The sequence below is a fragment of the Trachurus japonicus genome, chromosome 11 (genome assembly GCF_045865225.1).
Source record: "Trachurus japonicus isolate A0001 chromosome 11, Traja_1.0".
In the NCBI taxonomy this organism is placed as follows: Eukaryota; Metazoa; Chordata; class Actinopteri; order Carangiformes; family Carangidae; genus Trachurus; species Trachurus japonicus.
Window position 1 is genome coordinate 22,027,425 of NC_140917.1, and position 16,460 is coordinate 22,043,884.

Genomic DNA, 16,460 nt, shown 5'->3' on the forward strand with positions numbered 1-16,460 from the left:
CTGACCCACGGGGAAATAGAAAAGATCGAAGAGCAGAAAGAGGGAAAGAAAAACATTTTACCACTGTGGGATTTTTAAACTTCCTCCATCTTTTTTAATCAGATACCAAGTTAGTGATGAAATATCAAATGACTGGTAAAAACTGGAGCAAGCTCAACAGTCAGAAGAAATGCACAACACAAGTGTGCCTTGTTTCCAAAGACATAACAGTTTGTGATGGTCCAAACATCAAAGTGCAACTTTTCAAAAGCAGCACAGAGTGGGGGCAGCGACAGAGAGGTTTGACCAGAGCTTCCCCCCCTGACTGATCACTGCACACAACAATGACTGGAGCCTCTGGGGCCACGCTTCAAGGAACAAGGCATCCTGAAAAAGATCAGTGGATCAGTGTGTGTGTGTGTGTGTGTGTGTTTGGGTATGTAAAGAGGGGATGGGACCACACAAAAACCATGCCAGGTCATGTGAGTGAGGCGGGGATGAACGGTGCTTTTTGGTTGGTCAGGGAGAGGAAGTCATGGAAACAGGTCTATAGTCCCATTGTCTAACTGTGAAGCCTGTGTGTGTGTGTGTGTGTGTGTGAGAGTGCATGTTGGAGGAGGCGGGAGGCCTTGTGTCGTCAGGAGGGAACGAGCACAGCGTTCTTCATTCACAAGCAGAAAAACGCCTCCATCATCAAGTGACCTTGACTACTCCAACAGAACAGACAGTGCATCCCAGCATCTCTCTCACACCCCCTCTCATTCCAAGTGAGATCATTTCAGAGAAGGCAAACAACCACATAAATATAAACTGATTTTTTCTCTGCAACAACACTGACACAGTTACAAAGCCAGGCTGTCATTGAGGGAAAAAAAAATAGACATGAAGTTATAACTAGCTCCACATTGTGTAACTAATCAAACCATGTTACTGCAGGGCAAATCAATAACTGCTCCTACACAGTGCCATGACAAGCATGAGCACATCACAAAAATAAAAAATAATCCTTACAAAAGCAGCAGTTAGGAAATTGCTTTCCATTCCGTTCTTTAAAAAATAAGGTTTAAAAAAGATAGAAATTCTTTATAAGGACAAAAAAAATCGATACTCATTCACAATGTTTCATCTGGCCCTTTGTATTTAATTCAGCTGGGTCAAGCTCAAGTGTCTTTCAGTTCTACCAAAAGTTTAGCATTAAAAAAAGACTGAAATCCCACTTCCTCAAAGTGCTAAAATTACACCCGAGGCAGCAGGGGGGGGAAAAAGTACTAGACAAAAGGTTATTGTGGAAAAGATGGGCACATAACCACACGCACACATGCAAGCAAAAGACAACAGACATAAAACTGCCTTTTATAGACTCCTCTGTGGGGCTTCTCATTCATAAAACACAGACAGTGCTTATCACTTCCCAGCTAACCCAATACGGCTCTTGAGGGATCACGCATCCCTCAACTGGATTATCGCAGTTCATGAGAAAGATAATGTAGCTACGGCCTCTGTGTGCTAATTGAAATCCAAATTATATTTAAAGAAAACCCAGCAGGTGCTGGAAGTTACTTCCACATACACAAACCCACCAACACACAAAAAGAGCAGTGCACTCTGCCGACCAGGCATGAGTCGTGTTTAAGTCCCAGAATAAAACTGCGGGGATTATGCAAGAACAATGCTGTAGCTAAAGGCTTAGTTTCACTCATTTTAGAGAGAAAAGAGAAGTTCTCCTTTCTCCAGAGCATGGGCAGTATGGAAGAATATGGTAATTACTCTAAGTGTTCGGCTTCATATGTTAAGCTGCACATTTTGCTAAACAACCTTCTCTGCAAAAGGACTGGAGAGAGGGAACACAGCCAAACTGTGAAATACTGGTACAACCTCCTTTCATATGTTAATGGTATATTTCTCTGTACGGTACTTGACTGTATATTGCATAGTTTGAATTTTGGATATAACGTTTAAGAGTGAACGTTCATGTAAATATAATATATAGCTGTGGTTCAACTGAGATTCAAAGAGTACTGCTTTGAACCTGGTTAAGGTTTTTTTTATTCCACAACTGTCTACGAGAAAGAACAAGTGCATTCACTGCCCGAGTGCTTTCAAGAAAAGAAGAAAATAATATGTTTTTAAATTACACTTTAATGCAAGGTACTGAAACATGGAGCTGGAGCAGGCACATTTGATGTTGCTGCAGCATCACACCCCTGCAGACATGTCGTAAGACTAAGAAAATAATCTATTTGGGACAAAACTTTGTGTCTGACATTGTTTGTCCTGAAAAAAGTAAATATACCCATTTCAGAATTTTTTCCTCCCTCATTAAAAATCTACTATGTGTGAAATAGAGTTTCTTCCTCACACCATGACCATGATGTGTGAGACTTTGAAGTGTTATAAAATCCTGATTTATGGTCAGCAAGGGCAAATTTAAACCCTTTAAAGTGGAAAAATGTGAAAACAGTCTTCCAGCAGTCTTTGGTTTTAATCTTATACGGTGTTGTCAGGTCATATAGCAGCTGGTTTGATGTTTTGGGAAAGGCTAATATTAATCTTGTGAAAATGGTTAATACTTTGCTTTGGCTAATCAATATCTTTTTACAAACATTAACATAATGTATAATACAATCAATTATTTGAGTCGACCTACAAGTTTGTGGTAGATCTGAGGGATCCTCGCTCCATGCTGTCATTTTAAATAAAAAGTTACCGTACACAATACACTTGAGCATTTCCATGTAACTGTCCACTGCAGAAGCTTTACAGTTATGAATACAGTCTTAGCGCGGTTTTAAACTAAAAGGTTAGCGGCACGCTGATGACTAGACAGCTTTTTCAGACCTGCTTTGTGACATTATAGAAGCTTAACTCCCTCTCCTCACAGCGCTGGCAGAGCTGCCATGTGTTCCGTCGAGTTAAATGGGATTTGAAGGATTGGGCATCTCGGGTCAGGGAATTTCCATTGCAAATGAATGATTGCTGAGCTACCAAGACCAGGTTTTCACATTGTTCAGCATTTAGACAAACATATACAACCAGGACTGCTGTCAGGGAAACGCACAAGAAGACAGCGCCACAAGTCTTTGCATTGCATTGCAAAATTTCCCCCTTTGGGTTTCGGTGCAGAGGTTATCCAAAGTTCAACACGGCTCACTTTTCTGCTACAACAATGTTTTTGTCGGGAACACAGTTGGATGGATGTGTTTGTTCTTGCTAAAGATGAAGCAGAAAGTTGTCTTTGATTCTGACTCATTCTATTTTATTTTGTTTTTGAATCATTTTTCTTTCATCTCTCTCTCTCTCTCATACACATATTACTTTTATTTTTCTCTCTGACCATTCTGCACATGAAACCCTGTTCCTATGGTGCAACACTGTTTTTCCATTTGCTTTTGTAACTTTGGGAGAAATTAGAAGCACTTTGCTTGATGCAATGGAGCTCCCTGCTGCTTCCTGCAAACAGTGCAGTCATTTTCATGTGAGAAGGACTCTGCATAACAGGCATGAAAATAAATAGAAATAAACTCTTCAAGCCTTTAGCAGAAACACCATCAGGGTTTTGGGCAGCGCCTGGCTAAAATTGCAGCTCTGTCTTGCTGAAGCGAGCTGATGCTGAGAGATGTGATACTGCAGGCCGCGCTGACTGAAGTGGCTCCAGACGCCTCACCTTTCAATTAATTTAAATGAGAAAATGTCAGTGGTTATTTGTAAGAATGATAACATAAAGATGAAAAAAAAATGGAGATACAATTTGTCTACATTATGGGGAATATTAGATACTGTTAAAAGGATGGTTTGTGCATGTTTGAAAAAAAAAAAGAATATGAATATGAAGATGTATGATTGCACTTTACCCGCCTGCTGATGAATGCACATTACTCCTCAGCCCTGCAGGCCTTTTTATTTTCCCCATCTCTAGTGGAATCACACACACACACTTTACACTGTGTGACATTTCTGTGCTATCGATAATTTGGTCTGTCATGAACTGCTGCTGCAGTGCTGTACACGTCATATACATCTCTTAATGGAAACATGGTCTCCACTTAGCTAAATTCAATAGCTCAGAGGATTACCATCCTCACTGGAGCATGTAATAACCAAAAGGTCATATCATCATCATAACTCAACAAACCGTAATCCACTGCTGCCTCTTTAATGGCTTTTAAAGTGTGTAAAGGCTCGAATTGCGGTCACCAGTATGGTTTTTTTTTTTATTATTTCTTATGAACATGGTCCCCTCTGAAGTGCCAGTCATTCAGCCCAGTTCAGGTTTGAATGCCGTGTCACTCTATCCCCTGTTGGGTTGCGCTAGCCTAGATCGAGATGTGCGTTTGGGATTGATTTGTGGCTATTTTTACTTGTCCTACTTGAACTAAATGGTTCAGATACTCAGAGGAAGAAGTCAGGCACTGAAAAGCCTTATTGAACTCCTAAAAAAAAAAATCATTGTAAAGCTAAACGGTGGTGGACGAGTGAACACTTCACTGTAGAGCTTTCAGAGGGGGGAAAAAAAGCACCTTTTAATAGAAGAGGTGTAAGCTATAGAGTACATCCTCCAGCCATTGGTCTATTATTTAAAAGGGTGCTGGCATTCTGAGGAGTGAAAATTAATGTGCTGGGAAAGATAAATACCCTTGTGATCTTGTGTAGCAGACAGGTTTAATAAAAGAACGGTGGTATAAGCCGTCTCAAATGACCTTGCACCTTGATAGACTCAACGCACACAGTAGCGGCATTTCTTCCAGACACCACACAGGACTGCATACAGTTCCTCTCTCCACCAGAGATATTACTCCACTTATTAAACCATAACTCAGGAGAGAACACCGGTCCTCAACAATACTCATTATCTGAGCATATAGCAAACAGGCTACTGTTGCTGGCGCTACAATTATGTTAGCACTGATGACTATCATCACAAGCGTAATGAGCGCTCTACAGGAGCGTTGACATTATGGGAGACGGTGCTGGGCTCTCCTGTGGAAATCTCTGACTGCCATTGCCAGCTCTCTGTGGTATAGAGTCATGCTAACACACTCACACGTGTACGCACGGGGGGCTGTGGACAGGGGGGGGGCGGGGGGGCTAATGTAAAGATCGACTGTGTATCTGGTCTAGGTGCTGTGAAAGGATTCAGTCACTTCACAGATCAGCCATCTACTCGCTGTGACTGGCACAAGTGAGTGGGAACAAAGGAGTCACTGTGGCTGTCACACACACTCCTCGTTACACTCACCCCTTTGCTCTGCCAGCTGTCTCTCTGTCCCCTCCCACAGCCCCCCACCCCTCTCCCCCAGCTGTGGCTATACATCAAGCAACACGTATTTCACACACACACACACACACACGCAAAAAGGCGCCCACCAGTGCACATGATTCGGGTGGCTTCAGGACCTGGCTTCACCAAAACACTGTCTTCCTCCCTGCTGGGTGCTCTTTGCCTATCCTCCGTGCTGTCTGACTGGCTGACTTACTGCACTGTTGGAGGCACTGTGTTATTCACCAACCACCAACGGCTCATCAGTATCACACCACTGCACACAGCCACAACCCCTGAGCTCATGCTTTGCTACCAATAATACACGGGAGCGGATTTTCAAAATATTTTCCACGTATGTCTTTTTTTGTACCGTCTCACAGTTGCCTGTTATTGTCTTTTTGCTCTTTGCTCCGAGACTTTTTTGCTCAACCTCCACTTCTCGCACGCCACACCCTTTCACCACAATGTCCTCCCCCTTCCCGACAGATGCCCCATGCCCAGTTTTTGGGCTCACCCTTTAATTTGCTAACCCCTAAGCCCTGCCCTCAGCCTCCCACTCTCCACTGCCCTTTTCATTATTTATTTATCCCCCACATCTTTCTTTTAAACCATATGCTACACCCATGCCCTCCCCTCTCTGTGTTTACCCACTGACAGGCCCCAGCCCGGCCTGCCTGGTCAGTCGCGAGCCAGCGCCGAGGCCAGCTCGGCCTCCACCCTAGCAGTGTGGTGACTGCCGCTGTTTAAACACTTTCATCCCTCCTGCGTGCCCAGCCCGATCCCTGCAAAGCCCTTCATTGGGGCTGTGCTCGTGGCTGCCTCATTATTGTCAAGTTATAGTACAACTGAGGGAGGGGCTTCACTTGTGGTACAGAGCCAGTGACAAGAGTTGAAATGAGGCTGAAGTTAGGCTATTTATGGACTGGGGCATAGGATTCAAAGGACTTGATTTTTCCCTTTTATGGGTTAATTGCATGTAACCCACATTTATGTGAAACGGAGAGACAGAGGAAAAGAGGGGGCAGAGAGGGGGAAAGAAAAACACAAGTGGAGGGCATTCCTCAGGCCAGGCTTTCATTGCTGTGGGTACGATGTCATTGAAATGATGTAATCTGTGCATAACAACCCCCCCATACAGTACATCTATTCCCAGTACATGGAAATAGATGGGACATGTGTCACCCGTCATCCTGCCCTGTAATTGACAGTGAAAAACATTAACAACTAACCACATTTATGACGACTTGTGGGGTTGCGTCTGCACTTCTTGACCTTTCTCGTGACACTTTCTGTCAACAGGAAACAGATCGGTTCACCTACCGAAACCGACAGGAAGTGGCTCACGTTCCAACTTCAGTTCAGAAAAGGCGCATCGGCCACCACACGTGCTCTTCTTAGAGAATTAACTCACACCTGAAAGTGCTGCTTTTTTTGTTACATGACAAACTTTTAAAGACTGCTCTGCATCTAGTATCTCTTCCGTTATTGTATAAATGCCTCTGGTATTTCCTGTGCCTTTCTTCCACACTACTGTCTGGCTGGAAAATGCAGCCAGACAAGTCGGACACACACATGCACACACAAAAATACAAACACAGAGTGTTAAGCTTCCCCTCCAGACAACAAAAGAACAGACACAGCAACAAGCCCCGAAGGCAACATTAAACCCAGCTAGTCTGCCACTACAATACCCCTCTTCTCTCAATAGAGAGCCATGCTGAGCCCAACTGAGCTGAGCTGTACCGTGTTATTCCTCAGTTTTTAGCATTGCTGGGAGTAAGACAAGGACTGGGCACGCTGACAACATGTAACATCCACAGGAAACGGAAAATATTGATGCGTGGCCAGCACAGACCAGCCAGGGTGACACGGGGTAAGGCAGGTGGTTTACAGATGGAGAGAAGCTGTTACACACCAACAGAATCCAAAGCTCCACACAATAGCTGCACTGATTCAGAGAGACAACAAAACACTCCTTGCGTGTTTGTTCTCAGATGACAGAGAAAACCTGCATCTATAGACACAACATGATGGCTGGCAGGAACGACAAGAAGCAAAAACACTGATAAGCTCAAGACAGGAATAGGACACCCAGGCAGACTATCCTATGAATCCTCACTGTACAGACAGACATATACCATTTCACACTAGAGTTTATATATATATATATATATATATATATATATATATATATATATATATATATATAGAGAGAGAGAGAGAGAGAGAGTTTGTTTTTTCCCCAAGAGATCCACCAGCCTCATGATTTGTTGTGATTACTCAGCTCTGCCTCATAAGGCAGAAAAGAGACAAAAAATTATATCTGTATGTGTTTACACTCATCCATTAATACACGTCTGATATGCCTATTAAGCGAAACCTACTGGGAAATGAACAGGAACGATTTTAAAAACCTTAATTTCAGGCCGGCAAATGAACATCATGGACAGAAAATAGAAACAAGGATGTGACTGAGGGCGAAGGCAAGTTGAAACAACTCCCCCTGCACACTGTGAGGAAAATATGAGCCGTCCACCAGATCCTTGGTGAAGCCACTCAGACAGCTTCACCCGTTGACCTGTTGTCCTTTGACGGCATCAACAACCCCGTAGGCCACGCTTTGATACGCCTAAGAGAAGTCTTCTCCCTGCGGTGGTTATTTTCCGGGCCACAGATCACGTTTACTTGTTGTTAACAAGTGGTGAAAGGCAGCGTCAGGGTGTGAGGGTGATTATGGCTTGTTTTTAACCAGCCGGTTACAGCCAAAAGAAACTCACCTCAGGCGGCTACTGAGCTTGAAAGTGACGACTGCTAGAGCTCTGAGCTAGTCGATGTTTTCCAGACGCCCTGACAAACACTGCTGCTGCTGCTGGTGGTCAACGTGTCGACAGCGAGGGTTCAGAAACTGGGCAACAAGTACAAGCAGAGTTGTTTAGATGGAAAGCTGTGGTGAAAACATGAGGGTGGAAGATGGGGAGAGCAGAAGGATGATAAAGGAAGACAAAAATAACAAATAAAGAAAGGGGAGCATCAGCTAGTAAAGTCTTACGAGGGAGATGTGAAGACGGAGCGAGAGGGGGAGAATTTACAAACGTCCTTCTGCGTTTTGATTTATCTGGAGGCAGCCCCGACATAAACCAACACACCTCCGATCCCTGCAGTTCGCCAGCCAGAGAGAGCGAGTGAACGAACGAGTGAGCAAGCAAGCAAGCAAGCTGGTGACCTTGGCATGTTAAGAGAGGCCCTCCGTTCCTCCTAAATCTCCTCTCTCTAGAGGGAGCCTTGACTGTTTTAATGGAAAACGCTGCTGCTGCACCATGTTGACATCAGATGGGGCCGACGTCGTGACAGAATGGGTTCAAATCCGTAATCTCACCTCATACATTAATTAAACAACATGTTTAGCTATGCGTTATTCCACCTCTCTCTCTCTCTCTCTCTCTCTCGAGTCCTCCCAACAGAAATGACTTGAGGGGAACATGCTCGCTGTAGCCGTAAGTAAAACGAGTTGGGAATGTACCAAAGGGAATTACTTCCTATAAACAGAGTTTGTGTTTGTGAAGCTTGAGAGGCAACAGCAGCATCAAAAATATCTAAGACTGCACTCACACCGTTACACATTTTTCCAGTGTCTTCCATTCACAGTCAGGAATAAATTAAGTCTTAACAGAGTCATTTTGTTACCAGTATCCTACATAGGTTCTACAACCATCACTTGTTTGATTATTAAAACAGAATGAGAAGGGAGATGGTGAACACAAGAAAGACAACTGAAAGACAGAGAGAGAGAAAGTATGTTGATGATGATGATGATGAAGTAGTAATGTACGGTTTAAAAAAAAAAAAGTAGCATACGCAGGTTTCTTAGAAACAGTGTTGTCGTCCTCCTCCTCTCCCAGAGCCAGCAGAACAACAGGCTACTTTTATTTCCGGTCCACCTCCCTGAACCGCCAGTCATCCGTATGTCCTGTCCACTCTTATCAAGGGACGGCGTTGACAAGATCATTGTTGTGTGTGCGCAACTGTAACACACACAGACAAGCATGGGGCTGACCTCTGATTGGACCCAGGATTTAACATGTGACTCACTGCTTACACACACACACACACACACACACACACACACACAGATATAGAGTTTTTCTTTTACTACATGTCCACCCTGATCCTTGAGCATCATATCCTTGGAGATATTAATGAAAACAGTCATGTTACTGGCCAATTAGGAGAAATGCTCATTTGTGTTTGCTGCTCATTTTCTTATCATAATACCAGTGTTTTATCAGTAATGTTTTATCAGATGAAAACAAATCAGCGTGACCATGTTTTAATAAAATAAATCATGTTGTTCTTGGGTTTTTCAGTTTCAACTCCATGTGCATATCCTCAGCGCGATATGAAGTGTGGAAATTCCTTCAAGCAATGTCTGCAGCATTTAGAGAAAGGGCTCCAGAAGTCAGCCAAACAGCCCCAGAAGGACTTATCGGGACTTCAATGAAGTAATCTTTAATTCAATCTCTACAACTGCTCAAACTGTGTTAGAAAGCTCTGTCCACATACACAGAGACAGTCCTCCAGACGAGTAAACAGATTCTGGTGTGTAAAAATCTGCAGAGTTTCCCTTTAGTGAGTGAGTTCAATACAGCAGTCACAAGATGAAGGTAAAAGTAAATCTGCTGGGAATGTTTAGTTCTTTTAATATGGAAATGCCTGTGACCTTTATCTGTACTCCATCTGCTTTGTTACTTTCATTGTAAGTGAAGCGGTGAATCATTCAATTTCCTAATTTGGTTTTCACCTGTATATTACACAGCAGGTGTGCAGGATTTATTTGTTTCATTATACATTTTTAATTTTAAACAAAAAAATATCGAGTGACATGTAAATGTTTACAATACATTTCTTAAGCAGCAAGTATTGTTAAGCACAACACAAGAGGGTATGACACCTCCTGCCCTTAGAATCTGATACACTTCATTTGACTGGCTCACACTTCATAAACTTTCTGTGCGATATACAGGGAAGAAAATTACAAATAGCACTGCGGCAAAACACACATACACATGCATGCACAGTTGCACACACACTCACAAAGTTCATGAAAATCCCTCTTGAGTTCCTCCGTGGATCTAAGATCAAACAGAAAACTCATTACCACATCAGACAAAAACTTCCATGAACTAATGGTTCAACTTTTCTGGAGATACCAAGAGTCAAGTGCACGGTTTGGAGCAAGAGCAGTGCAGGAAACTAGGGCACCTCCATTGACTCACACTCACTTTAAGACAGTAGTGGGTGAGACTGTCGGCGGAGGGAAGTGCACATCATAGAGTCTAAAGGGATTCACACTCACCCCTCTGAACCCCATCCAAGCCACTGAGCTCATGGAGGGAATTAGCAATAACCAATGTGTGTGACGACTGATCACTGACCAGCACATCATGTTTTCATGAGCAGGAGAGAGGAGGAAAAACAGCAACGGAGGGGATGAAGTGATGGACAGGCGAGGGAGCATGACAACAGCTATAGCAACAGAGATCAAGTGATGACCCATACTATACAGCACCTAAAGGGCTGAGAGACACACAAACATGCACAGAGAGATGCACATGCACAAGGGATAAAGCTATAATTAGGTTACAGCTGAAGAAAACCTGTGTTTAGCACCTGGGTCATACTGACGCACCAGCATGCAGCTTCTGTGAAAACGATGCAGGCAAGCCTTGGAGGAAAATAAAAACTGACACAGCAACAAACAGCAGCTCTGAAATTCTGCAAATCTCTGCAGCACTTGTGCATACATGCCATAAATCATAGCCTCAGAGATGTTAACACTCATGACACATTAGCACTATCCCACAACAACAGCTGCACCAGCGTAACAGACCCCAACAACGCCCACTCGCAAATGGACAATCTTCGCAAAAAAAAAAGTACCCACCTCTGAATGTAAAGTCGGCTCAAGCCTCTCACACAGCTGGAGTGGGGATATACTGGGTATACTGAGAGACTATCTGCCCATTTATCATATTGGGTCAGTAGGCTGAGAGGCTCTTAGCTCAGAGATGCTAAATACCACAAACACACAGACTCACACAGAGAAGGGGAGAAAGCTAACCTCTCACTCAATATTTACAGAGCTCTGCGGCAGCTCCACAGCTGGAATGCAGCGGGCAGAGCGAGCACACAGAGGGAACCGTATCAGTTTCTGGGTCATCTAAGGCTGCTTCACTCCGCATAAAGTCTAGACTTGGACTCAGAAACACGCCCGCGGACGCTCACCGCTTAAACTGATTCATATTCTAAGAATGGATGGACTTGGTGCCCGAGGAACAGAACATATACACTTATAAAGCACGGGGTGAAAGGTCGCAACGCATTCATGAGTGTATTCCCTTATGCAACCGCTAAGAGATCAGAGTTGGCCATAAAACGATAAGTTTCTCCATCGGTTTCACTTGTTTATTTGCTTTTTTTTCTTTTTTTTTTTGTAGTGTTGCTCTGAATTTAGCCAAAGGCAACAATCAGGGAACCAAAGAGCAGAACATGACAGCCGTGCCTATGAGATCTCTTCTCACCCACCTATGTCTGACTGGCTGTCTGGCACCTTCCCATCGCACCTACAGTACCTGCCTGCTGTTTTAATTAATTTCATACCACAGGGAACAATTATGCAAGGCAACATTCATCTCATTTGGACCTGCAAATTAATCTCACCTCAAGCTACAGAAGGACAGACGTACGAGTTTGTAGTGCAAGCAAAAATGCCAGTGCTTTAAAATAGCAATGCTTATTTTTCCCAACAAGCATTGTCAACGGGAAAGAAAAAAAAAAGTCACAGAGCGATGACAGGAAACTTTTTTTGGGGTGTCATTTAATGCTGAAATCCTGAGCTTTTAGGAGAAAATTGGGGGAAATGGGTTCATTAAGATGGACAGATAACGGGCCAGGCATACATCAAGGAGAAAACAATTTACATACCTCCATTTCCCTGAGGGAGCGAGAATAGAAAGCGAGAAAACTAGATGGGTGTGTGTGTGTGTGTGTGTGTGTGTGTGTGTGTGTGTGTGTGTGCGTGAGAGAGAGGGAGAGGGTGAGCAAAATGAGAAGAAGGTGCAAGAGAGGGGGATAGAGGGAAGGTGAAATGAGAGAGACAGCACGATAGCATGTGCGAGAAAGCAAGTGTAAGAGAGTAAGCTAATGAGAGAGAGATAACAAGCGATGGAGGGGGTGGTGGGGCGGGGTGGGGGGGGGGGCTGACAAGCGAGAGGAGAAAAACGCAGCTCTGAATTTGGCAAGGTTGCACTTGGGGAGGTGGTGCAAGGATGCCAAACAGTAGGCAGTGTCAAATAGATACACAGCAGGATCTCTCGTATGTGATGCAACTCAATAAGAGGGGGCAGGCGCCCAGCCTCTCGCAGAAAGCGCTCCAACCTGCTTGCCTCCACTAATCTGATTTACTGGATTATGTTTCAGTATTTCAAACAAAAGACCAAAGTGCTCAAGTTTAATTTCGTCAGTTGTTTTGGCACATGAGTTATGGTGCGAAATGAGGCTGCTGTATTTCACCCTCTCGGTTTTCATTTACTCCTCTGTTGCAACACTTAATTTCTCTCGCTGATTTTTAAGACCCAGCAGGGATTAAGAAATATCTATTTTGCCAAGCCAGCTAACAAGAAAACGAGGTTTGCTGTGGCTAATAAAACTAGTTTTCGCATGTGTACGCATTCTTTTTGACATATAGGTCCCTCAGGTGGCTGTTAAACTGAAATATTAGCCTACTGGCATGTTTCACTCTTTAACTGGACGGCTACTGGCTAAAGCTCAACACGCACACTGAGCTTCAAATACCAGTTTAATGGGAGAGTGAATTTGAAGTTAGTGACTTGTTCCAAAGTATGAGATGAAAATTGTCATTCCTTGACTGCTCAAGCTTTGCCAGACCTGAATCTAAACCCAAGCATCAATCTCTAAAGCCACGGTCAACCACATCCTCGCAGTGAAGTATTCTGCAGGAGACGGAGGCCAATTCTTCACAATGCATCATGAAATCACTCAGCTTAAGGCTGTCCCTGCGATGGAGACTCAGATTTTACGACTGTATCCTCACGGAGAACTATTCATCCATTCATCCCTTGCCCTCGAGGTCTTGAAAACTTCCCCAGTATCCGTCTGTCTGCCTCTGACATGGCTGCATATATACGCCCCTGTGCTTCTGGAGCTAGGTTATGTTTAGTTGTGTTTGTTGTCAAGTTGACACAATAACACCGGCGTGCGTGCAGCTCCATCACATCGGGGGACGTCTCTGGTGGCTAACCGGGCATGTAAATGCGTTCGCACTCTATCAGAAGCCGCCTGGAGGGGCAGCAGTGGGGGAATGAATGGGGAGTGGGAGGGGTGGGCAGAGAGAGAGGAGGACGCAGCAGCACCTGGGCCGTGGAGAGATGAGGCACACTGCGTTGAGGAATAAGTGAGGAAATATGGAGGAGAGGTTTCCCAAAGTGGGGTCCACAGACAACCAGGGGCCCTTTAGGGACTACAGTCAGGCCAAGGGTCATTCTTAGTTTCGGTTTCTCACCTACAGCACTGATTCCCAACCTTTTTTGTCCAATGATCTCCTACAATCCAATCAGACATGGAGAGGATGCCATCATTCAGTCATCCATTCATTAGCTGTACCACTCATTCTAAAAGGGTCGGGTGCCTTTTATTGGCTACTACAATATAAACTTCTCACCTTCTCTCAACTACAAGATGGTTGTAACAACTGACTCATCTGGTCCTGTCAGAGCTTGGCAGGTTACTGAGGAAATCTAATTCATGTTAATGCATGTTATTCTCCTCCAGAACACAAATATGTGGAAAGTCTCTCCTAATTAGCTAAATCTGAACTCGTGATTTTTCAAATTAGCAGAGCTCTCTGCACATAACTGCACCAACTGCAGCAACACCTCTGTTCGAGAACCGCCGATCCACAGACTATAAACATTTTAGCATTCTGTCAGACAGAAACAACAAACCATCTCAGGAAAAGTCTACCTGGGGCTAAATCTTTTCATACAGGCCCGATGTTATCTTATCCAGGTCTTTCATACCTGGGGAAAAAGGGAGATTGCAAGATATTTCAGAGTGGCTGTGCAACTGTAGTTAACTTTGGTGAATATTGCCAACCTTAAGTCATAAGCAGTCTGTTTTTAAAGCTAAAATAGCTTCATTTTAAGTGGTGAAGGTGATCTAATGCTCACAAATGATCAACCTGTGGAAACCCCCCCTTCTTGGAGGATATGCATCTTCATATCATTGTTTTGCATCTTATGGAAGAGGGTAAAGAGCTTAAACATGCATCAGGGTGTCTGGCTTTCTCCTTCCTCTGCTAATCACAGGCCCATGGTGTGGTCACAGTGCTGGGCTGGAGTTACACCCTGACCCGCACACACACCATTAAAGCAGAGCTTTAATTAGCAGCTACTTAGGGACAGAAGGGGGGCATCTACTGTAGAAACGCTACACTTTTTTTTGCATCAAGCCAACAGCATGCAAGAAACAAACAAGTCGGGGAGGAGCAGCAGCAGCAGCAGCAGCAGCAGCCTGGCTACTTCACGACAGCAGATCAGCTGCAGAAACACACAACTTGCAGCTGAAACATGGGTTAGTTTAGGAACCGCCAGACCTTTAAAAAAAAAAAGGAGGAGAGGTGCACGGAGAACGGGCTTCCAGGCGTTTTCACCGCTGTTCAATGTGCGTATGAGTGTGTGTGTGTGTGTGTGTGTGTGAGAGAGAGAAAGAGATCGGAGCGATGCTTTATCAGACATGCATGTCAATAAGAGAAGAACAGCGCCCAGAGCCGCTACAAAGGCCACTTCACAAAGTAAAACAGAAAAGGCAGAGAGACCGTGGAGGAGACGGTATCTCGACACAGTGGCACGGACACGACGAGGCTCAGTTACACGGCGGCGAAACCCCAAACACCCGTGAAGCCTCAACATTTCACACCGACAAGAAAATAATATTAATGGGAGGGGAAAAAAAGCAACAACAACGCCACGGAAGTGAAGCCAAGACACTCCAACACTCAACATTTCTGCGAGAAGAGGGGGGGAAAACGTGCTTTGACAAACCTGCTGGAGCGAGGACACTTCTTCCACTGAAGCGCTGATGTCCGGAGTTTGCGTGTGTGTGTGTGTTGTGAGTGAGAGTGTGTGTGTCACTCTGTGGTGTTTTCTCCCTCCCTCCCTCTTTCTCTCTCCCTCCCTCTCTCCCTGCCGTAGAGATAGCGCTGATGTTTCCACTTCCTCTTTTCTTCTGCCGTCTGCTGGCTGCCTCGGTGATGCCACACTGAGGGGATGTATGCATTGGATGTGTGGATGGACGCCTGCAGGCAAAGCAGCACTAACACACAGGTTAATGAAGGGACACTGTGATTTTTAGACATTTACAGTCTAAAAGTCAGGAGGATTACTTTAAAACAGCACTACAACTTCCTCTAATGTAGGATGACATTATAGGTAATGTGTCTGTATAGCTACATGAACTGTGGCATGAGTAAAGTTGAAATTCAAAATGTCCTCCAATCAGAGACGGGTCTCAGTGAGTCACCCTGCCCCCCCTGATGTTCAGCCTGCAGGCACACACACACACACACACACACACACACACACACACACACACACACACACACACACACAATAGAGAGAGATGTTGGTTGATTGCATATGAGAATAGGTTGCTTTTTAAGTGTATACACTGAAGCTTTTAGACGTATTTGGAAAAACACACAGTTGCTGTGGAGAAAGACAGATGCAAACAGTTCCCTGGATCCTGCCACAGCAAATTTACCATATCAGTATATGCATAATGAGGATTGTCCAGTTAAGGCCTAACCAGCTGGTCATAGGCTGTAGTAGCCTATAATATAAATGTTAATTGGATTTCACCAACTACAGGTTTTGCAATGAAGTTTCAACTGCATGGTAAACATGAATGGCACAGTTAAAAAAAAGAAAAGAAAAAGGAAATATGTCATAAAGTGGTATTGGTGAGTCTTGAACTCCCCAAGTGAATTGTAGGCTATATAAACTAATTTCTACTGGCATAGCACATGTAAATAGCCTAGGTGAATCTATGAATAAGGGATTTGCAATATGTTATATCTGAATAAATAAACTGAGGATGACATGTTCTTTCTCTCCATGATGGATAAAACAAAAGTGCCGCTGCCTTC

The 16,460-nt window shown here is 44.1% G+C and overlaps 1 protein-coding gene across 4 annotated transcripts in view; it reads right to left on the bottom strand.

The window, feature by feature from the left end:
* The window catches only part of elmo1 (engulfment and cell motility 1 (ced-12 homolog, C. elegans)), a 100,374-nt gene extending 84,785 nt beyond the window's left edge, over positions 1-15,589 (bottom strand). For 3 of the 4 annotated variants that reach the window (XM_085791832.1, XM_085791829.1, XM_085791827.1), the window contains exon 1: positions 15,358-15,538. The gene's annotated coding sequence lies outside the window, so the exon portion shown is untranslated. Of the gene's footprint in view, positions 1-15,357 lie in introns of all 4 variants that reach the window. The other variant, XM_085791831.1, reaches the window with a different exon arrangement.
* Between the last annotated feature and the right edge of the window lie 871 nt (positions 15,590-16,460).